Consider the following 24,988-nt stretch of genomic DNA (forward strand, 5'->3'; position numbering starts at 1 on the left):
TATTGATAATGTGAATAAATAAAAAGGATACAAATTCTTTTTGTATTGTGTTGTTATACACCCTATCACCAAGCAATTTTTACCCTCTTGCTTAGGACACAAGTTTTCCCCATGTGAACACCTACTTTGGGTGGAGTTATATGCCTTACGGTTTGTGCCTTTCATTCTACTCTACACTAGTGAAGGGCCAAGGCACACTTGCATGCAAACAATGTGCTTGCTCTTTGAGCTCTCTCAATCACTCTCTCTCAATTTTCAAATCTCTTCTTCTCATTGTTTCCCCTCTCTCTACCTCAAATTGGCATTAGAGCTGCTTTGCCAAGTGCATCACAAGTCTCTTTCACTTAGTGCTCTCTCTCCTCATTGTTGCTCTTCTACATACAAAATTTATGTAGTTGGTTGATTGTTGTGTAGAAACCATAGTAACCAAAAAACGTGTTTCGTCTAGGCGAAAGACAAAATCTCAAAACAGGCAAAAGGTTTTGTTTCATTTTACAAAAAAGGGTCGTGAAACTTTTAAAATTTTTCAAAAAAAAAAAGATTTTCCTTTATTTAAAAAGAACATGATGATTGTTTTTTGTCTACAATTAGCATTTTTTCCACCCTCCTTGCTTACCCAATCACCTCCTCTATCTTTTCATACTTTGTTTCATTTCACAAAACAAGCTCACAAACCGAAAAAGTTTTTTGAAGAGTTTTTTGTATTAAAAGAACATAGAGGTTGTTTTTCTATCACAATCTACATTTTTTCTATGTCCTCTTCCTTGTACACCCCATCCTCATCCTCCTTGTGTGTCTCCTCCTCCTCCTCCATCTCTTCCCACTCCACCTCATCTTCCATCTCCACCTCATCTCGTCCTCCACCTTTTCCACACACTCCTCCATCTTCCCCTCTACCTTGGGCCTCTCACCTCAAGCAAAAATGCCTCCTCACAAGGTTTTCACTCATGAACATTAGTTTCTACTTTCACTTTACATTATGTATTATATGTATGTTGTAGCCTATACATTTTGATTTGTGGGTCATGAATGTTAATTTCTAAATCAGTAGGTAAAATGGATGTTTTGGTAAAACCTACAAAGCATTTCTAAACATTTTGTACTTGTGAATAAGTTTATTTGACCTTCTTTTGAAGAGGACATTTTCACTTTCTGCAAATATTAAGAAATTGTCAAGAAGTTTATCCCTTTTGCTAAATTCATTTAGATGGATTAGTTTCTTGTATGGAACATATCAAATGCCATGTTCTAGGTTTTATTCAATCAAATCTCTATTTCTTTACCTTACGTTTATAAACTTGTTTATTGCTAATGCTTCTTGGGTTTTACTCGCACCTACGCTCACATAGGAGTGTTGGTGATCCGCAATAGAACACTAGGGCACCTTTTACTCTCTGTAAGAGAGATTTTTTCCCCTAATCATGTTACTCTTCATTTGTGTATTTATGTTACACAATTCAATCACGTATTACACATTACACACTTTCGTGTGTGAATGCACCCCACCTTGAGGCACTTACACAATCCTAAAGTCCATAGGTTGTACTTTGTACTTTGTCTATCTAACAAGTTGTGCAGTGACCACACTCTCACTCTCTTTACTATCTACACTCTATGTATTGAGCTAATAGCTACCATCTCTGATTCAACATTTGGTATCAAAGCTCGAGGTTCAACCGAATAGCTCCCACGCCAAGCAGCTTCACACCAAGTAGCTCCACGCCAAGCTCACCAACCTAGCTAAGCAGTCCCTCCACCAGCTCCAGCACCAACCGCTTGTTCAAGTAGCTACCGCAGCTACCTTGACTTGTCGTGCAGTGCCACTACCGCCCCCAACCTATCGCCTACTCAGGCTGCGCCACCTAACTATCCCAACAACCACCACCAACTCCTCCAACTCTCCCTATTCTGCCACCTGTGCTGCATGTCTACCCACCGCCTGGGCCACTAGCTCTACCAAGCCTACTGCTTGGTCGTGTCCAACTCCGCCAGCCTTGCATGTGCACTAATAGTGTCGCCCACCAACCTGGGCAATCCCACTTGCACTTTCAGCATCCAACACAACTATGTCCTTGGCTTGTCCTCAGCTCCATTCTCGGCCATCACAAGTATAACTTATCATTTTATTTAAAATATCAGAGCCAAAGCAAGGGGCTCCATTCTCGCCTGTCACAAGTATAACTTATCATTTTATTCAAAATATCAGAGCCATAGCAAGGGGCTTTTACAAAGAAATGCATATTTCTGCTACAATAGATGCTTTCGTGCAAAAATTGCAAAATTTGTTGGAATTTGGGTCAAAGATTTGAGGCTTTAGCATGTTTGGCAGACATTAGCATACGTACTGAAGTTTTAGTCTGAAATCGATTGAAATTGTGCACATTGGGATGTCAAATTTTGGGGCTTTACTGTTTTTAGTGCTACTGAGCACTACTCTTGCATGGACAACGTAATACTTGCTGAAATCTGTCAAAATTTCAGCACATTGAGATAGTAATGGTCAAGTGTGACACAATTTAGTTAATTCCAGCTTGGTATTTGCTATAGTTTCTGGAAATTTGCAGATTTCCAGGCTAAGCCAGCTTTGGTTATTGCTCTAGTGCCTTTTGGAAGAGTAACATTTATCATGGCCAATCAAGGACAAAGTGATGTCTTCACTTACGTATCTAAAGAGGATAGATCGGATGGTAATAACTATTGTCTATGGTCCTTCATGATGAAGAATATACTCATTGCAAAAAATCTTTGGGATTACGTCTATGGGGAAGAAGTTCATCATGGAGATATGGCTCTTGCTACTCCTCCACAAGGAGGTCGTGTTCAAAGACGAGCCACCACCCCAAAGAGCAGTAGCATAGAAGACTTGAGACACTAGGGATGCCCAAGCGTTGTCACTTATTGCATTGGCAGTTCAGTGATCTATAATCCCGCATATTCGGTCTGCTACTACTTCATGATTAGCATGGCTTACACTGGAGTATATGTTTGCTAGAAAAAATGATACCCGCATTTCTTTCTTAAAGAAGAAGCTTGAAAATGTGAAGATGGAAGAAGGTGATGCTTTGAAGAATGTCATGAGGACATGTATTTTGAAACGTCACTTAACATGTGGATTAATTTTCAATCATATGGTTAAGTAAATGTTGCACATGTGAGGTGTAACTGGGTTAGAGTAAATTTACAAGCCCGGGACCCGAGAAAATCACAAGATATCAAAGGCAATAAAAGTTAAAGATGCCAGTTTTGGGGCCAATAGGTTGTCCAATGTCCAAGATTAAAGTGGTAAAGTATGCATTTTCAGTTTATGTGAATTTTAAGCTTGCTGTAATTAAAGTTAAATCAACTTATTTACTACCCTATCCGAGAAGGAAGTCTGGTTTCATGGTTCCATTGCCGGGATACCATCAATTCCCTTGACTTGATGGGCCCGAGGTACTTGATTGAAGGTCGAAAGCTTTGCTCTAGAGCTGAAATTGTATTCAGCTCAGAATTACAACAAGAATGTCTTCAAATAGTGATACGGAATCAAGCATATGGAATATTGAGCAGCGGTGTGCAATGTTGTGTTATCTGTGATGCCTTGTGGAAATTCCAATCCATTATTTTGCTTTTGATGCATCTCGCAATGCAATCAAAGACGATTGCAAGGATTTTAAAAAGAAAGGTCGTCATGAGGACATGTATTTTGAAACCTCACTGAACATGTGGATTAATTTTTAATCACATGGTTAAGTAAATGTTACACATATGAGAAGTAATTGGGGTTAGAGTAAATTTACGAGCCTAGGACCCGAGGAAATCATGGAATGTCAAAGGCAATAAAAGTTAAATAAATACCACAAGGGGCACCCATTTTGGGGCCAACAGGATGTCCAATGTCCAAGAATAAAGTGGCAAAGTGTGCATTTTCAGTTTATGTGAATTTTATGCTTGCTGTAATTACTGTTAAATCAGGTTATTTACCACCCTATCCGAGAAGGAAAGCTGGTTTCATGGTTCCATTGCCGGGATACCATCAATTCCCTCAACTTGGCGGGCCTGAGATACCTGATTGAAGGTCAAAAGCTTTGCTCTAGTGCTGAAATTGTATTCAACTGAGCATTACATTAAGAATGTCTTTCGATAGTGAGGTGGGATCAAGCAAGGATGATGCCTCTCAATCTGAAAATTCACAAAGTGTTGGGGAAAATGCAATGCTTGATCTTGGACAAGGCACGCGGCATGCATAGCGAGTTGATAATGTTGGTTTTGACCCAAAATGCGGATCCTTCTAGGCCTTTAGAAGCTGATGATTAGCAAGAGGAGGACGAATTCGATGACCAATTTAAAAAACAGCTGAGGACAGCAACTAGAAATGCTTATGCAATTGGCAAATGATCCTTAGTTTATGCATTTTTTGAACCCTTAAAGGAGGGCAACAAAGGCAAAAAGAGGAAATCGTCTTCGAGAGCTTCAGGACAGCAAGATCCACTGAAGGAAGAGCCAATACAACATGATGTTCCATGTTACTGAATGCCATTAATGGTTTCAACTATGGTTTATGCTGAAAATATGCTTTACTATGGTTCTAAAGTTAGAACAGTTCAGAAACATGAGTTATGGATGCATCCAATGGGTTTCTAGCAACAGTTCTAGAGTATATTTCAGATTTATGTCATGTTTATGCCGGCTGGAAATTTTCAGCAAGTTTGGGGCATATAGCAAGTTTGGACAACAGTGGCCAATGTTGTGACTTTGATGCCTTATGGAAATTCCAATGCAGTATGCTTTTCCTTTGGCAAAATACAGTGCAATTGAGGACGATTGCAAGGATTTCAAGGTGGAGGTCTATCACAAGGACGTGAAATTTTATGATGCTTTAATCTTACCGATAACATTTGATTAAGGTATTAATCAAATGTGCAAGGTTATTTAGCACATGTAATGCACATGGTAATTATTCCATGGTAACAGGCCAAGGACCCCAAGAATGCAGTGGGTGTCAAAGGCAAAAGTTGTAAGAAGTTATCTCACAGGTACTAGATAGTACTCGGTATCAGATTTGGGCCTAGACCAATTTATTGGCCACTAATGTCAGTGATGACATTGGAGACTAGGCATTAATTAATTAATCAATTAATGTCAGTCTAAGAATTAATAATTGCTCAAGGATACTTGAAAGACAAATTGGCCTAGCAATTTAATTATTGGTTGGTGAAATTGATTTTCCCACCACTAGAATAATTAGTAAATTAAATTTTAGAAATTAATATTTTAAAAACTAATTTAATAAGCTGGATAATGCTGAAAAATGAGATTAGAAGGCTACCACTTGGCAAAACTTGCTTATGCAAGTGGAAAAAACGTTTTGAAGGGCTATTGGAGTATATTCCAGCCATTGTGAGTAAGAAAGAGGCTGTTAGAGACCAAGGAGAGGCTGCTAATGTGATTTGCAGCTACCAGAGATCAGTCCTATAACATGTGACAACAGTTTGGAGCTCTCCAAGAGCAGGTGACATCAGCCCAAGATCCTGTTGGTGCAAATGAAAATATACAAGAGGGGGCAGCAATCTTTCTAGTGGTCCTAAGCCATAGATGACAGTTTCCATGATTGTTTGAGCAAGGCAACAACAGTTTTTCAATGTTTCTCCCGATGAAACTCTAAAATTTCTCTCTCTACAACATTTTGACTCATCCTCCAACTCTCTCTCAAGTTATCTCCACATTTTCCAGTAGTTTGAACCATCAAAGAAAGAGATTTTAAGTCAATCTCTGCTGTAAATCCTAATTTAGAGCAAAAATTAGGGTTTTGACAGCTGCCTTAAGATGCGTGCTCAAAATTGAGGGCCTAGGACTTGAATTCCAGCAACTGAAGGAATTTCAAGGAGATTCAAGAGGCTAGCGAACCAATATCAAATTTGGGGCTGAATTTGTCTTTCAAGGCGCAAGGTGAAGGCCAATCCCCAAGCAAACCAAGGGGCAAATTGGTTTGGTAGCTTACTGGTCAATTTTGACAGCAAGAGACACTTGGATTAGCGGAGGAGATCAAAGGATCTCAGTTGTACTCCTTCCATTTGCAATACAATATAAAGAAATACCACAAGGAGAGTCAATTTTGGGACCAACAAGGTGTCCAATATCCAAGACTAAAGTGGTAAAGTGTGTATTTTCAATTTATGTGGATGCTAAATCAAGTTATTTACCACCCCATCCGAGGAAGAAGACAGGTTACACAAGATCATCTTAATAAAATTCAAGACTTGCGTCAGCAATTGATGAATGTAGATAAGTATTATTTTGATGCTCAAATGATCTCTACTACTTCGAATTCTTTGCCACCTTTTTATTTGGCCTTTCACACGGCATTGAATCTCACAATGCGAGTTTCTCCACAGCCACTCGCCTTTCTGCAATTGGTTAGTTTGTTGCTAGAAGAAAAGCAAATAAGTAAGAATAGGAAAATGGATGTTGTAGCCTTTGAACAGGCTTTTATGGCAAGACAAAAGGGCAAGGGCAGTCAGTCTAGGAATGCTCCACAAAGTTCTAAAAGTTCTAAAACCTCATAGAACAACAAGAAGCAGGGGAGCACACAAGCCAAGAAAGGCAAGTGCCACTATTGTAAAAAACTAGATCATTACATCATAAAATGCAAGAAACGCATTGCCAAAGAGAAAAAGGAGTCTAAGATGTCTGTCTCAAATGCACCTACTACCATTATTGCTACAAAGTCCGCATCGTTCGTCATTGACCATGACTACTGTTTTTACACTTGCAATTATGATTTTTCTTGGGCAAATAGAGCATTCAGCTCACTTGCATCATTCCTCATTGACCGTGACTATTATTTTTACACTTGCAATTATGATTTTTCTTGGGCAAATAGAACATTCAGCTCACAGAGGATGCTAGCACTTGATTCTTTGACAGCGGTGCTTCTAAGCATATTACATCCCATAGGGATTTATTTACCTCTGTTATTGCAGCTCCTATTGGCAAATCAGTGCAATGTGCCAACAATGCATATTATCTTATTAGAGGTGTTGGAGAGATTGTCTTGAAAGCCATTGATAGCTCCACTCTTCGTTCGCAAGATGCATCATATGTGCCAGGAATAAATAACAATTTGTTGTCCATTTCTTTTGTAGCAAAGTGTGGAATACAAGTCACATTCGATGATAATAAATGCATGGTCAAGGATAAGGAATCCTTAACTTTGGTACTTACTGGCACATTATATCATGGACTTTATGAGTTAGATGCTCATTCAATTGACTAGTTAGCTTACTTCGCATCTACTATTACTCTTATTATGTCACAGGCAGAGTTGTGGCATGCTCGTATATGACATGTCAACTATGGCAGCTTGATGCTTATATCAGCGTACTCAAATGTTGGAAGGCTTACCTCTCTTGGAGAGACCACCTAATCACATTTATGCGAGATGCATTTTGAGAAAAATGCATTGATTTTCTTTTCCTCATGATGTTGCTTTTAGAGCTACGTCCAGGTTGTAGATTGTGCATTCAGATATATGTGGACCCATGCAAACAAAGTCATTGGGTGGATGTTATTATTTCGTCAACTTCATTGATGACTTTATTCATTTTTGTTAGATTTTTTCATTGTGGAAAAGTCAAAAGTGTGTGATGTATTTTTTGCTTTTACTGCACTTGTGGAAAATCAAATTGGCTATCAAATTAAGACTCTCCGTTCAAACCTAGGGGAGGAAATGCATATCTTCCTTGCTAAATAATTTTTCAAAGCAAAAAGGTATTGCACATCAGTATACTACTGCATATACTCCACAACAGAAGGGATTGCAGAAAGGAAAAATCAGCCACTCATGGAGATGGCCAAATATATGCTTAAAGCTAAAAAATTGCCACATGGATTTTGGATGGAAGCAATTATATGTGCTTGTCACATTTTGAATAGGTGCTCTACTAAGGCATTGAAAAATATAACGCCTTTTAATGCATGAAACAACCATAAATTTGTTTTTAAAGAAAAAGAAGAAGATTGCCATATTGATTTCATTTCTGCCTTTTTTCCACCTCAATTGGTCACTTTCGTACTTTTGGGTGTCGCTCATATTCCCAAAGTATTGAAGAAAAAATTAGATAATAAGGCTGTCAAGTGCATATTTGTGGGATACAATAGTGAAAGCAAAGGGTACAGATTATACAATCCTGTTTCCAAGAAAGTTTTTGTCAATAGAGATTTGATTTTTTATGAAAAATCAGAATTATCTCTTGCTGGTTATGACACACATCAAGCTGCAAATGATGTGTTTGAAGGGCTACTGTCTATTTCTTTCAGTGATATAGTTAGAGCTTCATTAAATGAACAAAATGTTCAGTCAATTGCTCCATTAAATAATGTGAAAATTCATCCCATGGTTAATCTAAATATTCAGCAAGATGCTGAACTTGAGGTTCATCAAGAGCGTGTACATAATGAGGAGGCTAGACAAATACCTAGATGATACTTGCAGACTATACAAGACAGTCATTTATATGCTCCTCTTGCTGGTCATACTCAAAGACAAGCACATATGCATGATCATACTAATACTATGGAGTTTGTTATGGCAGCAAACACACTTGATGATGATGAGCCTGATTCTTTTGAGGATGCACAACAAAGTGTGCATTGGATGGCAACAACGCAAGCTGAATTTGATTCTCTCATGAAGAATCAAACATGGAATTTAGTTACATTGCATGTTGGAAAGAAAGCCATCAATACTAAATAGATTTATAAGCTGAAAAAAAAAGCGGATGGATCCATTGATAAGTACAAGGCCAGGCTTGTGGCAAAAGGCTATGTGCAAAAAAAAGGCATTGATTATGAGGAGACATGTGCTCCTACATCCCATATGACTACTATCATGTGCATGGTTGCATTGGCTGCCCATTATGGTTGGATTGTGCACCAATTTGCCATTAAAACTGAATTTTTACATGGGGAACTTCAAGAAGAAGTACATATTCGACAGCCCATGGGTTTTGCAGTTGAAGGATCCGAACACTTGGTATGCAAACTAAAAAAGGCTTTGTATGGTTTGAAGCAAGCTCCACAAGCTTGGTATGCCAAAATTGATGCCTTTCTACTTAGCCAAGGGTTCATTAACAGCCCATCATAGTCTACTCTTTACATATGCAAAGAGGGGGGATCTTTGCTGGTCATTTGTCTTTGTGTGGATAACCTTTTGCTCATAGGGACACATGCTAATCAAATTTCAGCATTTAAAATAATTTTGCAACAAACTTTTAAAATGTTAGATTTGGGGTCTTTGCATTGCTATTTGGGCATTCAGTTTATTCATGATACTAGAGGCATTGGATTGTCACAGTCTAGATATATTGGTAAACTCCCTGGGAGATTTTGGCTTCCAAGATTGCAAGCCAGTAAATACACCAATGGAGACTGGACTTAAGCTGTCTTCGCATGATGACAGTGACATGTTTGACATTCATACATATGCTCCAACAGTTGGATGTCTCATTTATTTATGCAACACAAGGCCAGATATTCACTTTGTAGTTTCAACCCTAAGCAGATATATGCACATCCCACACATGTCACATTCGCAAGCTGTGAAGTGTGTTTTTCGTTACTTGCAGGGTACTAGGACTCTTGGATTGCTTTATACCAAGAAAGGACCGCTGCAATTACATGCTTATAGTGATTCCAATCGGGCTGGAGATTTTTATTCTCGTCACTCTATAAGTGAAAATTGTTTCTTTCTTGGCTCTTCTACAGTGGTGCAAAACCTAGTGTTTCATGCACGCATGAAACACATAGAGATACATTATCGCTTTGTGAGAAAGCGGTTGTCACGGAAGCGGAACTCTATTTTTGCAATCGCCCAGTATAGGGAAGCACGAGAGCCCATCGATTCACCTCCCAACCATGCTAAGGAAGATGCAAGAAGAAGCGCATGTCGAAATCCCGCCGGCCATCAATTTCTCATGAGTTATACTAATTTATAACTCACTTACTTAAGGCCTTGTTCCCACTTACTTCCTAAGCCCCCCGAACCCCATACAAGTGTCCAAGTCCCCCGGACGGTCATCTCTCGTGCTATTTCCCATAAGTTACATTCATTAATGTAACATTTCCTCCCCCTTAAGAATCGGTTTCGTCCTCGAAAACAATACTTGGAAGGTCTAACTCAAAATTGGGAAACCCTTTCCTTAAGGTGCTTACTCGCTTCCATGTTGAGCTTTCTTCTGAACAATCTCTCCATTTTACCAAACATTCTTGATAAATAGTATACCTTGTTCGTGTATTACGAACATTTAGAATTCTTTTTGGTTCATGTGGAATAGATTGGTCACTAAAAAGCTCCTCAATCTTATCATTTAAGACTAGATTATCCATATCACCCAGCTTCTTTCTTAGCTTGCTTACATGGAAAACTGGATGTGTTTTACTACCAACAAATAGTTGGAGCTTGTAAGCCTGTTCCCCAACCCTCTTAAGTATTGTGAAAGGACCACAATACCTGGGTGAAAGCTTTGGACATCGTCCCATTTTCATGGTTTTAGTTTGTCCAGGCACTTTAAGATAGACCAATTCCCCTTCTTCAAAGGAGATGTCTCTTCGGTGATAATTTGCATAAGCTCTAGCTCGATCTTGAGCTTTCTTAATATTTTCTTGAGCAAATTTTAACATACTATTCATATCCTCCAAAAAATCTTTTGCTGCCTAAACCTTTTCCTTATGCAGTCCTACTACATGAGGAGCTCTGGGCTGAAACCCATACATTGGAATAAATGGACTATATCCAGTGGAAGAGTGTTTGGCACTATTATATGCAAACTCTGCTATTGGTAAATACTCTTCCCAATTAGTTTGCCTTTTACTTATATATGCTCTCAACATATCTTCAAGGATTTAGTTAACCCTTTCAGTTTGCCCATCAGTTTGCGGGTGCTTCGCCGTGCTCATGCTAAGTTTAGTATTCAACTTCTTAAATACAGCACGCCAAAATTGACTATCAAATTTTCTATCCTGATCAGAAACTATATTTGTGGAAAGGCCATACAATCGGTATATGTTCTCTATGAACAATCAAGCCAATTCTGGTATTTTAACATTAGTTGAAGTTGGAATAAACCTAGCCATTTTGGTTAACCTATCCACAATCACCCACACAAAGTCGTGTCCCCCTCTGTGTCCTAAGTAACCTGACAATAAAGTCCATGGAGATACTCTCCCATTTTTCTGAAGGATTCTCTAATGGGTGGAGAAGTCCTCCCATTTTCAATCTTTCAGCTTTATTAACCTAGCACTTATTACATTTGACCACATAGTCAAGGACGTCCTTATTCATTCCACGCCAATAGAACTGCCTTTTAATAAGACTATAAGTCTTATTAACTCCTGGATGTCACGCACTAGGGGTATCATGACACTCAAAAGAGTATCTCGCACCTTATTTCATCTTTCGGGACACATACCCTACCCTTGTAGAGTAAATAACCATTATCAATGGTAAAAATCTTCCACTTGAATCCCATTTGAGCAACCCCTGATGCTCCATTTCCTTGTTGAACATCCTCAAATGTTCCTTCCTCAGTGGAGGCCCTTCCATTTGGATCCCCATTAAAAATTGCCTCCCATATGTTGGAATATGCCGGATCAACTTGACATTTTCCTTTTAAGGATTCAAGCAAATTGGAAGAGAATTGAGTAAAACTCAATTCATTTATGATGGGCATTCTGCTGAGCACATCAGCCACTATATTTTACTTTCCTTTTCTATACCTGATCTCATAGTCAAACTCTTGGAGGAGTTCGGCCCATCTGGCTTTACGCCCTTGTAGATCCGGTTGATCATTAAGCCACTTAATGTTTTCATGATCCAACAAGATTAAAAGTTTGGCACCGTACAAATAGTGCCTCCATTTCTTCATTGCATGTACTATTGCATACAGCTCCCTCTCATAAACGGAATAATACCATTTTACACGGTCTAATTTCTTGCTTTCAAAAGCAACCGATCGACCCTCTTGTAATAAGACTGCGCCTACTGCTTTGTCACTGGCATTAGCTTCAACCGAGAATGGTTTATTGGGATCCACAATTAATAGTACTGGAGCTGTAGCAATAGCTATCTTAAGTTTTTCAAAACTTTCATTTTGGTCTCTTCCCCAATTAAAGCTCTTCCCTTTCCCTTTAAGTTGGTACGTCATTAGAGCAGCTATCTTAGCATATTCTTGAATGAATCTACGATAAAATCCAAATAAACCTAGGAAGATCCGCAACTCTTCCAGGTTTCTTGGAGATGGCCATTCAATAATTGCCCTTACTTTTTCTGGATCCATCTTGATTCCCTCCTTCGAGATAATATGCCCCAAATATTTCACCTCTTGTGCGAAGAATTCACATTTAGTTTTCTTCACATAAAGAAAATGGGTTCTTAACAATTGGAATACTAACCGTAAGTGTTCCAAATATTCTTCTTTTGATTTACTAAAGATCAAGATATCATCCAAGAAGACTACTACAAAGCGTCCTAGATAGGGCTGTAACACACTATTCATTAGCTTCATAAATGTAGCTGGTGCATTTGTGAGGCCAAAAGGCATCACCAAAAGTCATAATGCCCATATCTAGTACGAAATGCCGTCTTAGGTACATCTTGGGCCTTAATTCTTACTTGGTGATAGCCTGATCTTAAGTCAATCTTTGTGAAGAATTTTGCCCCTTGTAATTGATCAAAAAGATCTTCCATTCTGAGCATAGGAAAGTTATTCTTCAACGTTATCTTATTAAGTGCTTTGTAATCAACACAAAGTTGCATAGAGCCATCTTTTTTCTTCACCAATAAAATTGGTGAAGCCCAAGGTGAATTGCTAGGTTGTATAAACCCCTTATCAAGATAATCCTTGATTTGTCTTTCGACTTCTTGGTGCTGTGTTTCACTTAGCCTGTAAGGTGGTTTAGAAACAGGGGATGTATCCCTATCTATGTCAATTGGGTAATTTACATCACCCCTATCTGGTGGAAGGCCACTAGGTAAGTCAGATGGAAACACATCTTTAAATTCATCTAACAAACCACTTACTTTATTATTTACATTCAACTCACAAGCATAAGAAAATTGTTGCTTTATATTACAAGTAAAAGTATCTTGTACAAGGAGAGACCATAACATGTATACCTCATAAGTTTCCTTCTTCATCAACTTCTGTTTTTCAAGGAAACACATCAAAGGGTTATCAGATACTTCATGTTCACCTTGAATCACAAAAGTCTTACCATCCCTTTCAAATTCCAGTGTATTATAATGATAACTACGCTTTAAGGATGGTTCAAATCCCCATAGCCACTCCCTCCCTATAGCGATATCGGCCCTTTCCATATTCATAATTTGGAAATCAAGCTTATCTTTATATCCTTGGATCTCGATTTCCAAATTGGATACCATTCTATCCCATATTTTGTTATCCTGACCTCGCATCATACGAACAATATATTGATGCTCAACTCTTTTGTTGGGGAAGTTTCAACTTTTTGACAAGTGCATAACTTACGAAATTGTGGGTGGCATAGTGAGCACTAACAGAGACCTCAGTTTTTGTGGGCCAAGGCAGTGGCTACGGTAGTCCACATCCTCAATCGATCCCCCACTTCGGCCGTTGATAGAATGACACCTTTTGAGGCTTACTTTGGGACTAAGCCTGATGTCTCTTATTTCAGGATCTTTGGGTGTGACGCCTATGTGCATATCCCAAAGACGCAGCATGACAAATTTGAGGCGGCTTCTCGACGACAGGTATTTGTTGGCTACAGCTCCCAATCCCAAGGTTATCGCTTGTATGATCCTGTGAAGCGGGATGTCTACACGAGCCGAGATGTGCAGTTCGTAGAAGTTCTAGCCACAAAAAGGGAACACCCCGTACTTAGAGATCCAGGGGAGAGTTGTACTCCTGAGACACTTCCTTTGGAGCTAGAGCCTCTTAACGGAGATTCTTCTTCAAATTTTGAGTCTTCTCTTCCACTCGCCACCCCAGTGGAGATCCCGCCGATGGATGTACCCGAGTCTTTAGTAGATGGAGAGCACCAAGAAGAGATCCGGCCTTCTCCTCGTTGGGCTCGTGACACACTCTGAGATTCAAGGATGGAGGGGGTCCCTGAGGAGTGGGAACCACAAGATGGACCGCGGAGGTCACGGAGGCACCAGGCACATTCTATGAAGCTTATTTGCTCTAACTATTGTTTGATGTCATGTGTTATGCAGGATAGAGAGCCTACATCAGTGCACGAGGCTTTACAATCTGATCATTGGTGGAAGGTGATGGGAGCCAAGTTGGAGGCTATTGAGCAGAATGGCACTTGGTTCCTTGTGCCTCGTCCCTCTCATAAGAAGGTGATTGGTGTCAAATGGGTCTTCAAGACCAAGAACCATAGTGATTGCTCTTTGGACAAGCACAAGGATCGCCTTGTTGCTAAAGGTTTTGCACAAAGCCCAGGTGTTGACTTCCATGATACTTTTGCCCCTACAGCTTGCATGGCGACTATTCGTGTTGTTCTTGCCTTGGTTGGTCATAGGAGATGGCCTGTTTTTCAATTGGATGTGAAGTTGACCTTCTTCAATGGTGATTTGAAGGAGATCTATGTAGAGCAGCCTCCTAGCTTTGGTTCCTCAAATGGAAAGGTTTACAGGTTGAAGAAGGCCTTGTATGGCCTAAAACAAGCTCCACGTGCTTGGAACAAGAAGATCAATTCGTTTCTTCAGGCCAAGTTGGAAAATCGGTGCTCTAAGACCAATCCGTAGCTTTATATGCACACTTCCGAGGGTGGTCGTGTGTTGTTTGTTTTGTATGTTGATGACTTGATTGTTGCAGAGGATCATGCCCAAAAGGTTGAAGAGACAAAGGCAACCCTACATAAGAAGTTCGAGATGACGGATGTAAGACTTCTCCATTTTTTTTTGGGCCACAAGATTTATCAATCTCATAGAGGGATTCATATCTCTCAGCAGAGATATGTACAGGAGCTCTTGGTGACTTTTAAGATGGACGATTGGACGATTGTTGGTCCATTTCTACTCCTATGGTTCCGAACTGGAAGGCCACTTCACACGCAGATTCTCTTTTGGCAGATGCTACCCTCAACTAATTGGATCATTGATTTGGCTCCTCAACACACGAATTGATCAATGTTTTGTTATAGGTCTTTTGGCTGGGTTTATGAGTGCACCTCAGCAGGAGCATTGCCTGGCTGCTCAGCAGATACCACGGTATCTGAAGGGGACCTCCGACCTAGGGATTCATTATCCAGCAAGTACAAGTGCTTTAGCTCTTGTTCTTGCAAGTTGGAGCGATTCAGATTGGGCTTGCGATGTGGACCATCGATGGTCTACTACAGGCTATTGCTTTACCTTGGGTGCAAGTGTGATCTCTTGGAATAGCGAGAAGAAACCCACAATAGCCCTATCTTCTACTGAGGCAAACTATCAGACCGCCTCTTCCACCACATGTGAGGTTGTGTGGCTTCAGAGATTGTTGGAGGAGCTTGGCTGCCCCCAGACTCGACCTACTCTTCTGCGGTGCGACAATGAGAGTTATATTGCCTTGGCACAGAATCCCATTTTCCATGCCCACACGAAGCACATAGAGATCCAATATCACTTCATCAAGGAGAAGCTTCTGGATGTGACCATTGATGTGGAGTACTGTAAGACTGAAGACAATCTTGCAGATTTGTTCACGAAGGCGCTTCCCCAAGCTCTTCTTCAAAGACATGCCAGATCCCTAAGCCTTATGTCCTGTCCAAGATCTGAGAGGGAGTGTTAGAGATTGTCATCCCATGGACAGGCATTTTCCTCAGTTAGGCTATATACATATGTAGATTCCAGCCAGGCAGCCATTCAAGAGTGTTACAATTTGCAGAGCAGGTTGAGGTCAGAGCAACAAACACGCAAGTGCCACGTCAGCAGCCATGTCATCACTGCCGGGTCAAATGCCACGTGGCAGTCTGCAATCGGCCAGGTGCAATCGACCAGTACAGGTCGGTCAGTTTTTACACCAGTCGACCATTTTAAGCAGCCGACTTGGTCATTATTTGGTATTTCTCGAGCACTTTGTTCCACACTTGTATTTGACATATTTTAGTCTGTTGGTGACAGAGACACTGAGGGCTGACAGAGATCGAGGTCAAATATTCTCTCTGCACCCGTGTATAATTCTGCATCCTTATACAACATTCTTCACTGCATATTTTATGTGTTTCACTATCTCTTTCTCTCTCTCTTCTCTCTCTGATCACTCTTTGTCATGATCATTCACTTCCACATTGCTTCATTCTAACAATATCAGCCTTGTCTACTGTTCTACCAACAATAATGTGGCAAATATCTTCACCAAAGCTCTTCCTTGCAACAAATTTGAAGCATTCCGCTATGCTTTAAATTTTATCTCCTTTGGTAGATGATCCTTGTATGCTGATCACTTTTCACTCCAAGGGGGTTTGATGGGTTTTACTCATACCTACGCTCACATAAGAGTGTTGGTGATCCGCAGTAAGTCATTTAGGCACTTTTTACTCTCTGTAAGAGAGGCTTTTTCCCCCAGTCATATTACTCTTTATTTGTATATTTATGTTATACGGTTCAGTCCCTTATTACAAATTACACACTTTCGTGTGTGGACGCAAGGCACTTACACAACCCTAAAGTCTTAAGTGTTGCATTTTGTACTTTGTCTTACACACTTTGAATCTAATCGAGTTGTGCAATGACCACACTCTCACTCTCTCTATTATCTACACTTTGTGTGCTGAGTTGATAGCTACGATCTCTAATTCAACAATCCTCAACTTCTGTGAAACCATTTCTATGTATAAAGCCTCCCATATTTGAAACTCTTGGCTACATTGGATTGGTTAGGGAGACTGGTAGAGCAAGATGAGGACGAGGAATTAGGAGAGAACATAAAGGAATACTGCTGATCACAAACAATAGCTAAAGTGAAAAACTGATCAAATGAGACAATTTCCCACCCATCTTGTTGATTTTCTTCACTTGGCAGCAATAGTAGGCAGCAAGACATTCTCTCTCCTCGTGGAAGCAACCACTAATCATCTTTTTTCCTCACTGCTCCATGCTGGTCATGATTCTCTATCCTCATCCATTTAAGCATCTCTCTCTTGAGAACCCAATTGCTTCTCTCTCCATTCTCCTACACATTTTTCTCATATTTTCTTTGTCCCTTTGTCCATCAAATTAATCTTCTAGCCCAGTTAATCGTTGGGGTGCCCAATATCAAATTGTCAAAAGTGGTGCAACAATGGAAGCATAAACATGTGCTGAAATAAACTGCTGAACACAAGACAAAAGAAAAGAAAGAGATAACACAATACAGATGAGAACTCAGATGTATGCTCGGGAAATGGAATCCATATACCAAGACATGAGACTGTACAAATACAATGTGAGTCACCGACTGTGGAGGCACTGGCACCTGCTCCATCTCTCCAAGAATTGTCCAGTGATGAATGAATATGGAGGAGGGAGGCTGACAATAAATAGGCCAAAATAAATGCCTAAAATATGACAAGTCGGCCAGCATTAAATGTTGGCCCACTGGCTGCAAATAATGTCAAATCCCCATAAATAGTGACAAATAAAATGCCTAAAATGTCTCTGTGCCCAGCCTGTTGTACCACAAGTACAGACTCAACCATGAGCTAACTAATCTGCTAACACCCTCTCTCAGATCATGGGTGATCTGATACAATACAATATACAATGATAATGTCGCATCATAGTATAGACAACAATGTCCACCAGAGTAGAACCATGGATGCCCAAGTAGTGGGTGCGCAAGCCACCACCGAGGTGCCTCGGAGAGAACCTGACGTCGATGTTGATCATACTAGCTCTTGAAGATAGAGAAGAATCATAGCAGTTCTCAATGTCTGTCAACAATGCCCCTGATGTAGCATACATGACCATCCTGTCACCAATGCCGCAGTGCAGAAATGACCATGGATTCCCCGTCTTTGGCCAGACCACCAAAGTGTCCCCTCATGTGAGCTCCAGACGAAAGCCACCCGCTCTCTGTCAAGTAACCAGCCCATCATGAACCTGGATGTCAATCCTAGCTCCAGGATTTGTACCTGCCAGACTTCGGTGGATGCGTCATGGATATCCCTCTTTGGATCATGTGCATCTGTATAGAAATATAGATGAGACACAGCTGCCCCATCTCACCACCCTCTCACACTCCCTCTTTGGCACTAGAGAGTCGTGAGGGATGACCTCATCACCACCACTAGAAAGCAGCTGAGGAGGAGCCACTTGTTGAGAAACCCTTCACCCGCAGTTTGCATTTTCTGTTTCTACGCTTTGCGTTTAGGGTTTGCGTTTAGGGTTTGCAGCCCCAAAAAGGAGCGCCATCCTAGAGTGACTATGCCTATTTATAGGCCACTCTCTCATTTGTTCCTCACGGCTGATTCATTCAGTCCGTCACCTCTTCTCTCCAGCCTCTCCACTACCCTCACACCCCTTCAGGAGAACATTGCGGTTCGTGGTTCATGGCTGTCTTCATCATCTTCCTTGTGCTACGACACCCTTGGTCCCTTGTATCACATTCACTCCATGATTCGGAACTTCATCATTCCATTCATCAGAGTTTCTTCTCTCTTCTCTTCTATTCTCTTCTCCATGTTTGCCGAGTTCACTTCGTGTTCCTCCCCGCCAACCCTATTATCTCGCTGGTATGTCATCTTTTGACATGGTATCAGAGCCGGTTCTGCTCAAACAATGGCAAAGATCCTCCACTCCAGTGATAACAAAGACCGGTGGCGGGTTCGGTATCCACTTCTCTTCTTCTTCCGTTGCATCGAAATCTCGTTTTTGCAGGTTTCAGGTGTTTTTAGCTTGTTGCCCACACCCCTTTCGCAGAGGACATCACAGTCTCAGCTGTCCCTTGCTGTTATCTACAGTCTTGCGCCTATTTCCAGCCTTCCACCCACAGTTTGCAGCTGTTTATAGCAAAATGATTGTTGCCGATCACTCTCCAATCAGAAAATAATCTCGTTTTTGCAAATTTTAGGTGTTTCAGCTTGTTGCCCACACCCCAAGCACAGAAGACATCGCGGTCCAAGCTGGCCATTAATGTCTACAATAGTCTGGCGCCTGTTTCCAGCCTATCACACACTATTCGGAGCTGATTTCAGCATATTGACTACTGCTACTGTCTTTTTCCTGCGTTTTTAGTCTTTCTCTCTCCTGCAGGCTGTCCTACCTGCGTTTTTAGTCTTTCTCTCATCAGTTGTATACGTTTTTAGTCTTTCTCTCTCTTGCAAGCTGTCCTGCCTGCGTTTTTAGTTTCTCTCTCCTCACCTGCGTTTTTCTACTGGTTGCAACCTCTTACTGCTGGTCACATCCTCCTCCCACTAGCAGCTCACTTCCAACCCTTCCACTACCTTCCCACCCCTTAAGGCGGACATTGCGGTTCGTGCTTCACACTGCTCTCACACCCCTTGAGGCGAACATTGCGGTTCGTGGTTCGTGGTTCATGGTGGCTGACCTCTTCCTTCTTCAGCAAGGCCCACTAGTCTCCATGGCTTCTTTACCAGCAGATGACCAGACTACTGGGTGCTCCTACTGTGGCATCATCGGACACACCACCAATGCTTGCCAACTTTGACCTTTGCTCCCCACCCCTCTGGAGTACATGCGTCTTCCACCACGCACTCCTTGTGCCACCTCTCCTTTCTGGGCCACAGAGATCGTTCTGCATCGGCTATCAGAGTACTATGCTCAAGGCAATAAGACGCATCCGATGCGCACTAAGTCCTTTCAAGCACATGGAGGATTGATTGGTGCTACGACCTCCTGGAGATCGTCGCAATGCAGCGGCAGTCTTCTCCCACTTATTTTCACGTACAATGGCTTCCACGACCTACGGATCTGCAGACCGCTCCATCAAGAGATAGTGATTGTTTGATATCGTCTCCTCGTCAGTCCGCTCCTTCCAGAGACAGTGGACTGCTCGACTCCTTCATCTTCTTCGGCTACCCAGTCCGCTCCACTGAGAGACAGCGGCTGTTGCCCACTTCTTGCTCATTCTAAGCCCCACCCTTCCCCACCCTGGACTACTCAGGTTCAAGAGGCTACCTCTGGGAGCCCTTCAGCACCCCAGATACCTTCTTCAACACGACCAGCCGCACTTCCTTCTTCATCAGACATTTCGGAGTCCGTGATCCATGAGTTTTTGAATTCCCTATCTACTTCAAAGGGAGATTCCGAGGGGGATGTTATTTCTTTGCCCTCAGAGGGGCCATCTACTTCTTCTTCGACTTCAACGGGGGCCCCTCCACGTCCCATCTCAGAGGGGGAACCTACTCCCCATGAAGTTCTTCACCCATCCTCCACTTTTTTGGGGTGGCTGTCTTCAACCAGTCATATCTTTTACTGATACCCAGGATCTTCAGGTACCACCTAGCTCGAGACCTCGGAGATTCAGTCCCGACTTGGTGACGAGGCCTTCGTATTCCTTCTAGCATGGATGCACAGAGCTAGTGGCTTCTCTCCCGAGGTTGTGTTTCGGATTCTCCAGTTCACTTTGTCTACTGGTCTTTACTGGAGGTTCCCTTTCCGGTGGAAATCTTGGATCTAAGGGATCCTCTATATCTTCTTACCTTGGTCACTTAGTCAACATGGAGCCACCTCCCGAGATTGAGTACGGGCATATCCTTATGGTTCTCGGCACCACACAAGTTCGGCATTCCTCCTATGCATTGCATGTTTTCATCATCTTTGTACTAGGGCGCTTGGACACGTGAACAATTTTCCCACGCGAGACACTGTCCAAGTGGCACCTGCTGCATGAGCATTCTTCAACATGTAGCATTGCATCTCCACCTCACTCTTCTCTTGTTCCCCTTTTTGGGCCTGAGAGGGGGTGTTGAGAAACCCTTCACCCACAATTTGCGTTTTTGCGTTTCTGCATTTTGTGTTTAGGGTTTGCAGCCGCAAAAAGGAGCGCCATCCTAGATTGACTGTGCCTATTTATAGGCCACTCTCTCATTCATTCCTCACGGCCGATTCATTCAGTCCGTCACCTCTTCTCTCCAGCCTCTCCACTACCCTCACACTCCTTCAGGAGAACATTGCGGTTCGCAGTTCGTGGTTCGTGGTTGTCTTCATCATCTTCCTTGTGCTACGGCACCCTTGGTCCCTTGTATCACCTTCACTCCATGATTTGGAACTTCATCATTTCATTCATCGGAGTTTCTTCTCTCTTCTCTTCTCTTCTTTTCTCCATGTTTGCCGAGTTCACTCCGTGTTCCTCCCTGCCAACCCTACTGTCTCGCTGGTACATCATCTTTTGACACCACTAAGCCCTTCCCACGATCCGAAGAAAAGGATCTCTTCCGCGCCTTGGACTTCACCTGGGCCGAAGGATCGAAATCGGAATCGGAGGCAGATGATGACTCATCGAAGGAGTCTGCATCCCGCTTCATCTTTTGCTCCTTTTTCTTACTGGAAGCCGCTAACTCTTTGCAATCCTTCCTTAAATGACCTTTCTTGCCACAGTGGTAACACTGGGCCTTCGACTTCTTCGTCTCCAAACCCCTCTCTGAAGCTGCAAGAGCCTCACGGGAATCTCCATGCAACGTATCATCAATGGATGTGCATGGAGCAACCATGCGTAGAGGATTTAGAAAAGAAATACTAAAAAGCAGGTAATTGGAAAGGGAACACAGCCAAACCACGAGCACAGACTGCAAAAAACAAGAGTTCACATACAGTAGAACCCAAAATCTGATCAAAATAAGACAAAAGCTGCGGTAAGAAGTCTATAAATCAGTCAAAAAACTGTCAAAAACAATAAAAACGGCCTGATAATGTAAGCACTCAGCCAGAAGGAGATGCTGAAACATCAAAACACAAGCTGAAATAGGTGCACAGGCTATATGGATGCTGACATCAGCAAAAAAATGCAAGCAAAACAGGTTGACTGGTTGGAGCAGTAATTGCCTTATCACTAAGAGTGAAAACAGTCCTAAAATCAGCAAGAAAACACAGCAAAAACACAAATCCTATAATCTGATACCATGTCAAAAGAGGTACAACAATGGAAGCATAAACATGTGCTGAAATAAACTATTGAACACAAGACAAAAGAAAAGAAAGAGATAACACAATACAAATGAGAACTCAGCTGTACGCTCGGGAAATGGAATCCATATACCAAGACATGAGACAGTACAGATACAATGTGAGTCACCGGTTGTGGAGGCACTGGCACTTGCTCCCTCTCTCCAAGAATTGTCCAGTGATGAATGAATGTGGAGGAGGGAGGCTGACAATAAATAGGCCAAAATAAATGCCTAAAATATGGCCGACTGGCTGCAAATAATGTCAAATCCCCATAAATAGTGACAAATAAAATGCCTAAAATGTCTCTATGCCTAGCCTATTGTACCACAAGTATAGACTCAACCATGAGCTGACTAATCTACTAACACAAAGTTGGTCTTGCCCAAATTCTTAAGACTAACTACACACTAGACAAATCCTCGAGTATCCCAAAAGATCTCTATAACGGCCAGGCTTGGGGTTTTTCAACATTCTAAGCACATTCCTAACATCAATTTCTTCATCTGACGATTCACTCAAACAGTAAATCAATTATTAACTTTAGATTTCTCTTTCTTTCACGTACATTTGGCAATGAGACAGCCACTTTTTGTTGTATTTCTGCCTGTTGTATAAAGCATTGAAGCTCTTACCAATACGTGGGGAAGCATAGCAAATTGTCATGAGGACATGTATTTTTGAAACCTCACTTAACATGTGGATTAATTTTTAATCACATGGTTAAATAAATGTTGCACATGTGAGGTGTAACTAGGATTAGAGTAAATTTACGAACCCGAGACTCGAGAAAATCATGGGATATCAAAAGTTATGTCGCATAAATACTTGGTGGTATCTAGTGCCAATTGTTGGCCTAGGTCATTCATTTGGCCATAAGTCTCAGTTTGTGACACAAAGGACGTGACATTTAATGGTACCTAACGCCAATCTGATGTTCAAAGATGACGCGAAGAAACTCGAGAATGGAAGTTGCCCAACCAATTAAATTATTAGCCAGTTATATTATTTTTTAAAGCACCAAAATAATTATCAAATTAATTTTCAGTATTTAAAGACTGAAAATTAATATTTAATTATGGATAATGCTGAAAAAGCTATTTGGGAAGGCTGCTACTTGTCAAAAATGCCCATGCAAGACTGAAAAACGTCTTTAGAGGTTGAAGAGAGGCATTTTTAGTGTATTCAGCCTACAAGAGAGAGGAAGGAGATGTTGTTGGTCTCATTTGCAGCCATTGGAGGACCTTCTAAGGCAACCAAATGTAGAAGAAGACCAATCAACACTAAGTGACAACATCTATAGACTGTCGAGACAAGGCATGAACAGTAAATGACTGATTTTCTTCAGTTCTTTGCATCTACAAGCTATTGAGATAGGACAGCAGCAATGAATGACAAATTTCCTTCAATTCTTATAACATTGAGATCACCAAAGGCTAAGAAATTTCAGATTTCTCTGCTATAAATTCTAATCTGCAAGCAGAAATTAGAGTTTAGCAACAGCCTCCGGAAGTGTGTCAGAAATTGGAAGTTCCAAGACTTGGATTCAACAAGGCTAAACTGTTTTTTGCCTATTCGAGTGGAGGGACCAGCAAATCATTGAATTTGGGGCATTTTTCATCTCCATCAAAGCAGGTGAAGATCGATTGATTGCCCAAATCAAGGGACAAATCAAATTGAAGACTTGCTGGTCATTTTGGACAGCAAGGGAAGTTGAAATACCGAAAGGGATTGGGAGAATCCCATTGTACATCAACTTCTTCTTCAATTAAGTTAAATAAATACCGAAAGGGACGCCAGTTTTGGGACCAACAAGGTGTCCAATGTCCAAGATTATATGGTAAAGTATGCATTTCAATTTAATGAATTTGTTAATTGCTGTAAATAGTGCTTAATCAAGTTATTTACCACCCTATCCGAGAAGGAAGGCCAGTTACACAAATACACACGATTTTTTTTGAAATGATGATGTCTACTGAGGACATATTGGCACGAAGTATCCTACCTAAGCAAATATTGTCAAACGTGTTAGTGGTGAAAGGACTTTGGAATGTTGGTATGGGGATTTATTGAAGGCACGGAGGCAACTATAAGCACCTAGTTCTAGTTCATCTAATGTTACATCATCTTTATCCTTACCCACTACTCCCACTCTAAAGATATGCTAGAGTTTACACCAAGTAAACATAGAATGTATGAGCACGGCTAAAATGCAATAACTCGTACAAAAACACAAAAATGCAAAAAGAGGGAAGAAGTAGAATCTGATGAATGAATGAATGGTCATTGGTGGATATGAATGAGTGAAGAAGATGATAGAGATGTGATGCTCAAGGAACGGAGATGTCCAAAGACCACCAACTCCCATGGAAGCAAGTGGAGGGAGAGTGCTAGAGAGAGTCATCCTCTGATAGACCTAGAGTGCAGCAATACCACCAAACCACTACAGATGTGGCTGACTGGAGCTAAGTCTGATGTCATGCAGCAACCGAAGGCCAATTGGGGTGATGAATGTCTAGGAATCTGATGCAGAATGTTGTAAAGTTGATCAACAACCTGCCGGATGGCACAATACAGATCAGGCTTCAGCTTGGAGTGTGTGACTGAAAATATAGCTGGACTAATCAAAACATAGCTCCGGATGGAGTCAACTAGCTGTAGACAAGTGGTAATTGGTGTGGATGAATCAAAACATAGCAGCTACAGATGTTGCCTGGTTGAAAACAGGTTGCAACCACTGCAAATCAGGTCACCTAGCTGGGGGTGTCATCACAACAACACTAGGACAGGTCGCCTGATGTTTGATGGTGATGTAGCTGCTGGAAACCAAGTCGCAGCAGCCAAATCAAGGTGAAGAAACCTCTAAGAGCAATAGTCGAGTAG

The 24,988-nt window shown here is 41.4% G+C and overlaps 1 protein-coding gene across 2 annotated transcripts in view; it reads right to left on the bottom strand.

The window, feature by feature from the left end:
- XCT (XAP5 family protein) overlaps window positions 1–24,988 on the bottom strand; it is a 63,764-nt gene that overhangs the window by 16,153 nt on the left and 22,623 nt on the right. The window lies entirely within an intron of this gene.

This window comes from Lygodium microphyllum, chromosome 7 (assembly GCF_053477565.2).
Source record: "Lygodium microphyllum isolate KBCC chromosome 7, Lygodium_microphyllum_v1.1.10, whole genome shotgun sequence".
NCBI classification, from domain to species: Eukaryota; Viridiplantae; Streptophyta; class Polypodiopsida; order Schizaeales; family Lygodiaceae; genus Lygodium; species Lygodium microphyllum.